General features: G+C 40.3%; 1 protein-coding gene across 8 annotated transcripts in view; it reads left to right on the top strand.

Moving 5' to 3' along the window:
- The window catches only part of RBM47 (RNA binding motif protein 47), a 176,767-nt gene that overhangs the window by 43,495 nt on the left and 123,087 nt on the right, over nt 1-10,185 (top strand). Inside the window, exon 1 of one of the 8 annotated variants that reach the window (XM_043871197.1) lies at nt 1-4. This exon is cut by the window's left edge and continues 130 nt beyond it. The exons of the other annotated variants lie outside the window; for them this stretch is intronic. The gene's annotated coding sequence lies outside the window, so the exon portion shown is untranslated. The remainder of the gene's footprint in view (nt 5-10,185) is intronic. 8 annotated transcript variants of the gene reach the window in all.

The raw sequence follows: 10,185 nt of genomic DNA, 5'->3' as shown, positions 1-10,185 counted from the left end.
ACAGGTAAGTCACTTGGATTCTAGTTGTGGTTTGTTTTTTTTTTAAGTGGAAGTAAACAAATTTAGAAAATGTCCATGAGGTGGAATTATTTGACTTTGCTAACTAAGCAAAATTTAGTTGGAACAAGATTTCCTAGTGGAGAGAAGCCCATGGTATTTGGCACGCTGGAGTTTAGACAGAACTAGAACTTAGGAGCACTCTAAAAAGCATTTTTGGGATCAAAAAATTATTAGATATTGCTTAAAATTTTCTGTATCATAATGAGAAGTTTGGGAGAAAATGCTTTTTATTTCTGCTGATCAGTAACTACCCTAGCATCCATTTTCTCAACATAGTAACTCCAAAATCTTTGGAAAGAAAGATCCACAGAGGAAAATGCTTCAGAAAATTTCCCTGGAGCTTCTTGTTCATGTGGATTTACCCATGCATGTGGCAGAGTTGATCTGATTTGAGCGACCTCCATAACGTGGGCCCAGTGAATTATCTAATTCTTCCTGAAGTCAGATCTTATTTTTTGTAATTACTCTAAAATGTTATCAATGGCATTTTACCTACATAGACAGTCAGAACTAGTAAATTCTGTTTAATTTAGGGCTTTTGTTCATTGACTGTAGCTATTATGTTTTGGGCACCTACTATGCACCAAGCATTGTGCCAGGCATTTTATGAGCATCACCTTTGTCAGACCTAAGGTTTTGAGACATTGTCCTTTCCGTATCCTAAGTAATATAGTCACTCAAGAGTTTAAGGTGAAATAAAAAAAAATATACATATATATATTTTTTTATGTATGTATATATAATGTTAAAACTAAAAATGAATGAAAGTAGACAATGGAGTCAGAGGGAGCCCATTTAATCAATAAGTAAGTGCTAGGGAGGAAAAAAGATCATACTTGTGCATTTGTTGGTTTCTTGACCAGGGAATAACACAATGGTACTGTATCTATCTAATGTCAAGATTTGTGCTGAGGTAGGAGAAAACCCCAGAGTTTGACAGTGCTTGTGATAAGGCAGAGATCTGGGGCTTTTGGTTTCTGATTTGGCTGCGTTCCTGTCTCTCTGTCACTATAAAGTTATTCTGGACATTTTTTTTTTTTTTTTTAAAGCATGAAACACGAAAAGAGAGGATCAGCGAAGGGAACACAGGATTTTTTAAACGTTGGGACAGAGGAGGCGAGAATAAATGGCAGAGAGGAACATCTTTCTTTTTTCATAAAATCTGACAGGTACCTATTATACTATCTGCACTTGTCTGGATTGTCAGACATGTGAACTGTTTCCAGAACTGTCTTCATGTAACTTTAACTACCTGGTCTTTCTGAGGCTGCTTTAAGGTGTCTAGTCTGCTAATAGGGTGTTAGTCAAGGACCCTCGTGAGCAGGCATTTCCACGTTTGAGGAAGTCCCCGTGGCCTGTGTTGGACTGGGGTCACCAGCTCACAGAGTGGGAGTGTGGAGGCAGTTATTGGCTAGACGGGGTTTAGCCTCTTCCCAGAACTGAAACTGGTCCCCATCCGTTTGTTGGCTCAGCACTCGAAAAAGGCTGTTTGAGGAAGCAAACCCACAAGGAACTAAGAGCAGAGTCATGTGTTTGTAAGTGACGCACTCAGGGTGTCTGCTCCAGCACGTGGCCCTCAAGCAACCAACTGCATGGTGTGGGTTCAAAGTTTATGAGGCATTGGGGTGGGAGGGCATTTTCTCTAAGCCACTTTTCTTTCTTCTAAAATGGCTTGAGTGATAGGTAGTAGCATCCAGCATGAACTTCAGAGCCAGCCTGCCTGAATCTAATCTCCCATTACCGCCAGCTCTGCGACCCGGGCAAAGTTATTTAATATTGCTCTACCTCAGTGTTTTCATCTGTAAAATGGGCATCATCATAGTAATACTTGATAGGATTTTTGTTAATATTATATGAGATAACACATGCACAGTGCCTCTGTGTGTGTGTGTTAGTTGCTCAGTCGTGTCTGACTCTGCGACCCCAGGTTCCTCGCCAGGTTCCTCTGTCCTTGGGATTCTCCAGGCAAGAATACTGGAGTGGGTTGCCATTCCCTTTTCCAGGGGATCTTCCCAACCCAGGGATCAAACCCAGGTTTTTCACATTGCAGGCAGGTTCTTTATCATCTGAGCCACCAGGGAAGCCCCATAACAGTGCCTACCATGTGCTAATTGTAAATGTTTAGCAAAAAAGAGAAATAACTGTCCATTGCTAACCTCAGACAAATGATTTCTCATTGAGAGGTTAGTATGTTACATTTATTTTCTATTTTCCGATTTGTGAAATGCTTTCCTATGACATTTCATGATGTCCTTTGATCAGAGGATAGACAGTAGTTAGACTGTTTCACATTCATAAGAAATAGGAGAGAGTATAATGTAGGAAAGATAAGGGGAAAGGTTTCTACTCTCAAGAAATGCATTCCATTGCCTGGAGTGCTTCCCCAGGGGGAGTTTAAGAAAGGTAAACCAATGCTGATTGCATACCCTCCCTCTTAGCAAGGTATGTGGTCCTCCAGGGCAGCAGTGTTTCCAGGGCTCCTATCCAAAGAAGATTCTGGACCCCTGGCCTGGGTGGGGGTAGAAGAATGAACTCTTGACAAGCCGGAGACCCAAGAGGCTCCATCCTTCCCACTGGGACTGATGCCAAGATAGTCTTCAGATACAGAGAGCATCTGAAGGATCAAACCCTGTCTCTCCCTCCTGGAGGCAGATCTTAGGAGCTTGCTACATATGAGAAAAGGGTCAGAGAAATCCGTGAAGGAACCAGATTTTTCTCTTGTGATCCACCGGCGCTGTGCTCTGGGCCAGCAGAGTGGCTTTACTTCTCCTCTCGGTACTGAAGCCAGGACTGCTGCCGCTGCGCTGCGCTCCGTCGTGTCTGACTCTTTGCAACCCTGCGGACTGTAGCCTGCCAGTCTATCCACGGGACTGTAGCCAGCCAGGCTCCTCTGTCCATGGGATTTTCCTGGCAAGAATCCTGGAGTGGGTTGCCATTTCCTACTCCAAGCGATCTTCGTGACCCAGGAATTGAACCCTTGTCTCCTGCGTCTCCTGCATTGCAGGCAAATTCTTAACGGCTGAGCCATTGGGGAAGTACTGGGCAAATCCACGGGAGTTGGTTACCCTGGCACACAGCAGGCTCTTATCAAAGTGGCCTAAATGGAAGCTGAAGACAAAGCTGTTACTCAAATTTCAGGGCCAGACACCTTGATGATGTTTTTTTTAGATAGCTACTTCCTTATAGGTAGCTATGGTAATAATACTCCATTTGTGGATTGTAATATTGGTTGAGTATTTCTGTGTGGCCGTTCACACTCTGCCACCCACTCGCTCACCCCCTCTACCGAGGTCAGGATGTCTTAACCCTGCCTGGCAAAATTGATGTTTTGGACTGTTGTGGGATGTTGTCCGGTGCCTTGGAGAATGTTTAACAGCCTCAGGAGCCCCCACCCACTAGATGCTGCTCGCACCCACCACCAAAAATGTCTCATGGGCTGTGCTGTGCTGAGTTGCTCAGTCGTGTCTGACTCTTTGCAGCCCTACGAACTGTAGCCCGCCAGGCTCTTCTGTCCATGGGATTCTCCAGGCAAGAATACTGGAGTGGGTTGTCATGCCCTCCTCCAGAGGACCTTCCCAACTCAGGGATCGAACCCGGGTCTCCCGCATTGCGGGCAGATTCTTTACTGTCTGAGCTACCAGCTCTTTGGCCATTGCCTAGTAACTTCTGGGTTGGGGGTCAATCAAAGGGGCCACAGTTGAGGACCATTGCTCTGAGGTCGATCACAGTGCCCACATTTTAGAAGATTGACCTCCTGATCATCTTTGTAATCTATATGAGTTTCTCTTAATTTTTTTGTTCATTCTCTACAATTTTGCTCCTCTTCTTCTCTCCTCCTCTATCGTCTGTGATCACATGATTACTTACAAAATTCTAAAACATACCTACAGAACACAAGTTTGCCTAACAGACTGAAAGGGTCATTGAGTTTTCTCAAGTCTGTGGAAATTCTTTCTTGTCTTAACTTCTTTTGTTTCGGTAGGGTGTCCTCTGAGGTTTACTGGAATTGAGTATATAAAAAGTCTTTTAAGTTTTTTTAGAAAAACCATAATTAATTTTGATCTTACTAGGAAGCTTGTTTCTTCTCATGGTGCTAGTTTTGTCTGGGCCACCTCTGAAACAATAAAACTGTATTCTCTGTAAAACCTTCTGGAGGAACTTAGATTCTTGGAGAAGAATTGAAATAATCTATAACGCCTACAGAGAGGCTTCAGAACTGAAAACTGTTTGTGCAACCTAGATTTTTCTACCTATTCAGTCAGCCTCATTCTTTCTAATTACTTAACAGAAAAAGTATCCTAAACGCTACTCTTCAGTTACTATGACAGCTTTGTGACAAAAGATCATCTGATCCACCTTTTAGCATTTAACAGACGAATATTTAAATCAAAGATATCTAATACTATTTTTATAAAGTTTTGCAGACATAGAAATTCCAATTATCTTTATTAAACTGTTCCAGTTTTTAATTACCCTCTAAATCAACATTTCTTCCTTTTCTTAAATGCTAAAGACAGCGTTTATAATATTTACTTTACTAGAGTAAATTTTAATCCAGTTATAAAAATCATGCAGGCCAATAAAGAAGCTGAGAACACAGAGGAGAAAATAAAAATCATCTTAAGCCCACAACCCAGAGATAATGCAGATAATGTTTTTGAAGTTACATATCTTTTAAAGATGCACATGATATATGCTTATCAGATTAAGTCTTCTCCTGTTCCATTCTCACCTCCACAGTTTTGTGGCGAATTTTAAAATATTGTACTTTTTGTTGTTCAGTGGCTAGGTCATGTCTGATTCTTTCCGACCCCGTGGATAGCCACACGCCTGGCTACCCTGTCCTCTGCTTTTAAATGAATAAATAAAGTGTTTCACAGGAACATTAAATTGACAGAATGCATAATGATGAAAACACAGTACTTTTTTCATTATTAAGTTAATTGTTTTGTTCAAATAAACTAGATGTGGATATCAGTTGTCTTAATTTCTTATCTATCCTTTGGGAATGTCTTTATGCTATAAATATACGTATAGCATCTACTCCCCTCTCCCCTTTTCCTCAGAAGGCAGACTATTAGGTGAACTGTTTTGTAACTTGTTTTTCTTCACTTAGCAATACATTTTGGATTTCTCAATTTCAGTACATTGAGATTTTTCCCATTGACTATTATATTTATTTTTATTATTTTGGTTTCACCAGCTCTTAGTTGCGGCATCTTCCATCTTCATTGCTGCATGTGGAATCTAGTTCCCTGACCAGGGATCAAACCCAGGCCCCCAGCATTGGGAGCCCACTGGACTACCAGAGAAGTCCCTCATATTGACTTTTTTATTTTTCCAGCTGTTACAAGTAGAGCTGCTGGGTATAATTGTGTGATAGGTTGTCTGGACAAGTTTTCAAAGCTGTTTTCTAAGTGCTAGACGTGTCGTGTGCAGGTCACAGGTGAGCCTTGTTTAGCTGTGGAAAAATCCAGCTAAGTTTCTCTGTCAGGCAGATTCCTTACCACTGAGCCGCCAGAGAAGCCCCCATATTGACTTTTAAAAAAACAGAGATATGGTATTTCATTGTATGGATTTACCATGATTTATTTAACTAGAATCCTATTTGATTGGTTTCTAGTCTTCGCTGTTAAAAACAATGCTGAAAGAAATTGTCTCTACACGTCATTTTGCAAGTGTAAAATATATCTTTTGTAAGATAAATTCTCCAAAGTACAATTGCTAGGTTAAAAAGTATATGCAATAATGACAATTATAATAGATATATAATATGATAGGTAAGTGTCCTTCACAGGGGTAACAATATATACGCCCATAAGAAATGTATGAGACGTCCAGTTTCCTCATAGCTTTGCCAACATAATATGTTAATATGTTACAGTAAATTTGTAACATATTTTTGGGGTTTTGCCAATGTGATACATGAGCAATGATATCTCAGTGTATTTTCAATTTGCGTATTTTCATAAAGGTTAAAGTAATCTGTACTCGGTCAACTCTGTCTGTCTCCTGTGCCCATTTTTCTATTGGTTTATTGATTGGTTTTCTCAATGCTTTGTATAAGCATTTTAGGTATTACAGAAATGAGCTCTTGGTGATACGAGTTGTGAATATTTTTCCATTGATTATTCATCTTTTGTTTTTGTTTTGTGGTTTAAATAAATTTTGTACCTAGTTGAATCTATCAGTCTTTTATTATGGCTTTTGGCTTATGAGTCACAGTAGAAAGGTCTTTCTCATTTGAAGGTTTTAAAAGAATTCTCCCATGTTTTCTTGCAGAACTTATAGTTGATCCATTTGGAATTTATCCTGATATGAGACATAAGGTATAAATCCAACTTTTCTAGATGAAATTCTAGATGTCCCAACACCTAGACTATTTGTTGAATAGTCCCTCTCTCTGTTGGTGTGAGATGTGCCTTTCATTGTCTAAGAAATTTCCATGTAGTCTTGGATATATTTCTGGATTTTCTATTCTGTTTCAGTCATTGCTGTGACTGCTTATGTGCCAGAATTTGATTTTTGTGTATAGGTGTCTGTATTTTATCATTCCATTTTTCCCTCTATTAGTTTGGAATCCTGCTTGTATTTAGCCTTCACTTTTTATGTTACTAGACAGTTTTTATTTGTTTTTTTTATGGCTGTGCTGAGTCTCGGTGGCTTCACAGGCTTTTTTCTAGTTGTGGCAAGCTGGAACGACTCTTTAATTGTAGAGTGCGGTTTCTAGGGCACACAGGCTTCAGTAGTTGTGGAGCAGGGGCTTAGTTGCTCCGTGGCATGTGGGATCTTCCCTGCCCAGGGATTGAACCCGTGCCTCCTACATTGGCAGGTAAATTCTTTACCCCTGAGACACCGAGGAAGCCACTAGACAGCTTTTAAATTCGTTTACCTGCCTATTGACTTACGTGCTACTCTTGTCATGTGTTTTAATTCTCTTTATAGTATTTTTAATTTATGAAATATTTTTTATATTAAAACTTAATAAGACATGATCATGATTGTTTTATGTAGTCAGTATTCATTTAAATTTAACACTTTTATTGTTCCTCATTATATCCTGTATTCTCTGACTTTCCATCTTGGACCATTTTCCTTCTGCTTCTAGAGCATCTTTTAGTGGCAGTCTACTTGTGACAACCTCACTATTCATTTTACAGAATATGTCGTCATTTTGAGCTTCGTTTTTGAAAGGTATTTTCAATAAGAATAGAATCATAAGGTTGATTTGCCGCACATTGAAGATATCATCCTACTGTTTTCTGGTTTCCGTTGTTGGTGCTGAGAAGGCAGTTGTCTAACTATTAAGCCTTTTGATGATAATAGTGCATTTTGCATGATAATCGTAATTGTTTATAGTCTGCCTAATAATTTCAAATTATTAATTCTAAAGTCAAATTTCAAAATAATTATTTCCACAGTTGTGTGAGTTTAGTTTTGTTTCCTGTATTTCTGCTGATTCTTACACATGTTGTGTTGCACCTGGCTGTCTTTGACTGGATGTTGGATCCTGTATTTGAAAATGTTTTTTTAGAAATTATTTGAGGTTTAGCATTAACTTATGTTCTTTCTGGTTCAGATTATTTCTTTATTAAAACTTTCTACTGTGTTTTGGTGTTTGATAGTGCTAGTGGCCCTTCTATCAGGATTCTCCTGGTTATGAATTTTAGGACTCACTTAACTAGTTCAAAACCACCCCTCCCTTAAGAAAAAATTCCACTGTTATTTTTTTGGAGGTGGACATGTTAAATGTATACATTAATGCAAAATGGCATCTGATGATGTCGAGTTTTTCCATTCAAAAATATGGCAGAGACAACATTTTTAAAAAGGAATGTTGTTGGGATTCTCAGGTGTTTCATTCATTTTATTCATTTTGGGACTTTGGAAACATTCACTGAGGTCATAATAGATGTCAGTGTTAGCATATGGTTTAATATATAAATGGTCATTTTAGATTGTCTTACTTATAAAGCATGATGACTTAGCAAGGCTATTATGATATTAGACTCAGGGCCTCTTGATTCTCCAGCATTAGCTTTTATTTGTATCCCTCTCTCTCCTGAGTGCTGCCCCACCCTGAGTCACACCAGGCAACTGAAAGCTCTTTTATCTTGATTCTTTCTACTAGGCTAGCCCTAATAGAATTTTAGGGACGCTGGATTGCAGTCCTTTCTTCAGACGCATTTGCTGTGCTCCGGCATTGTTCGCGATACCCCGCAAGCCTGCTTGCCCTGCTTTCACAGAATCTCGGGGTCAGAGACCCCGAGTACGATGCTTCAGAGAGCAGGATCTGCTGTCTCAGCAGACGGGCTTTGAAGCGGTGGCTGGACTTCTTCCAGCTTTGTGACCTTGGTTAGATAGTTCACCTTTTAAGATCAAGTTTCCTCCTCTGGAAAATGGACGTAATAAGGGAATCTTCATTAAAGCATTTTGAACATTAAATGAGAGAACCACATATTAAGTGGTCGATAAATGTTGGCTATAATATGCTGCCCTCATTTTATAGATACTTGCGCTTAGGTTCCGTCATTTACATAACTTTCCTAAAATCCCTGGGATTTGAGGAAGTGGCAGAGCTTTTCGTCTCTGAATCCAGTGCTCTTTTTTTTTCACAGTGCCACCAATGAATAGTATGAATAAAGAATAGCTATCAGGTAGGCTATCAGAATAGCTATCAGGTAGGGCTTCCCTGCTGGCTCAAAAGGTAAAGAATCTGTCTGCAATGCAGGAGACCTGGGTTCAGTCCCTCTGTCGGGAAGATGCCCTGGAGAAGGAATTGGCAACCTACTATAGTATCCTTGCCTGGAGAATTCCATGGACAGAGGAGCCTGGTGGGCTACAGTCCATGGGGTCACAGAGTTGGACATGACTAACTTTTGTTAGTTAGTGTTGGACTAGTGTTAGTTAGTTAATGTTAGAGTTGGACACGACCAGCCAACTTCCCCTTTTAGCCTATCTGGTCGGCGCCATTCTTAGCACTTTACCTATAGCTCAGTTTATGCTTATTAACCAGAAAGTAGATACTAAAATTATCTCCATTGTACAAATGGAGAAACAGATATGGAGACATTAAATCAGGTACACACAACTGGTAATGACAGAGCTAGGATTTGAACCAAGACAATCGAACTCTAACAGAAAGGTCTAACTGGTCTGGGAGTCCCTACAACTGGCAGCAGATCTTCTCAACAATGGGTACCAACCCCCTCCAGGTTCCTCTGTCTCTCCCTCTGTCCTCTTATCCTTTCCATTATGTGTCCTTATCATTTATCCTCTATCATTTATCCTTGTGCCTTGAGCTTGCTCTGAATATGGTATAACTTGAGGAGGTTTTAAGGAAACTAGCTTTTACTAAGCACCTACTAAAATCACACACTGTATTAGTTGCTTTCATATCTGTGTTTTCGTTTTCATTTTGCAGTTGAGCAAACTAAGGCTCAGAGAATATAAGTGATAAGTTACCTACGTTCACTCAGTTGGATGGTAACAGAACTGAGATTGGCGCCTAGGTCTATTTCCAAAGTTTGTACTTTTCACCAGCGCTGGTACGCAGCTGTATGCACTTGACCCGGCCATGCTGGTTGTTAAAACAGTGCAATCTCTCTGAACCTCTTGACGGATAGCTGCCGTTCCACGTCTCCCTTGTGTCTCTGCCACCACCCACCTGGCCTGCCAAGCCCCCTCCCCAGGACATCTAGACCTTCACGTAAGCTAACAAGTAAAAGTTGACATCCAGTCCAGCAGCGGCATCAAAGAGCTTGCTCCAGCCCCGAGGCCGGCTGGCAGATGTGTGTCAGTGTCTTTGCAGTCCTTGTCTTTATCACAATGCTATGTAGAATCAAGTATCATGCTGACTACTGCTTAATATCACTAGGGTAGCTCAGGATGAATGAGAAAATAACTTCACAGCTCATTAATGAAACTGCCATTTGGTATCAAGTCAGAAACATGGTGGAAGCTTAGTTGAATTCATTGCTTCCCTTGATGAAGTACAAGATGAGGAATGTTCCATGTGAACAAATGGACTTTGTGTTCTCACCAAGACTAAGGTTGCTAAAGAGAAAGTGTTTCTCAGCCCCTTCCCAGTCTTCACTCCCACTATCCAGTCTGACCAAGCCACCT

This window comes from Cervus elaphus, chromosome 17 (genome assembly GCF_910594005.1).
Source record: "Cervus elaphus chromosome 17, mCerEla1.1, whole genome shotgun sequence".
Taxonomy (NCBI): Eukaryota; Metazoa; Chordata; class Mammalia; order Artiodactyla; family Cervidae; genus Cervus; species Cervus elaphus.
The sequence above is the reverse complement of the archived record's forward strand: the minus strand, read 5'-3'. Positions and strand labels throughout refer to the sequence as shown.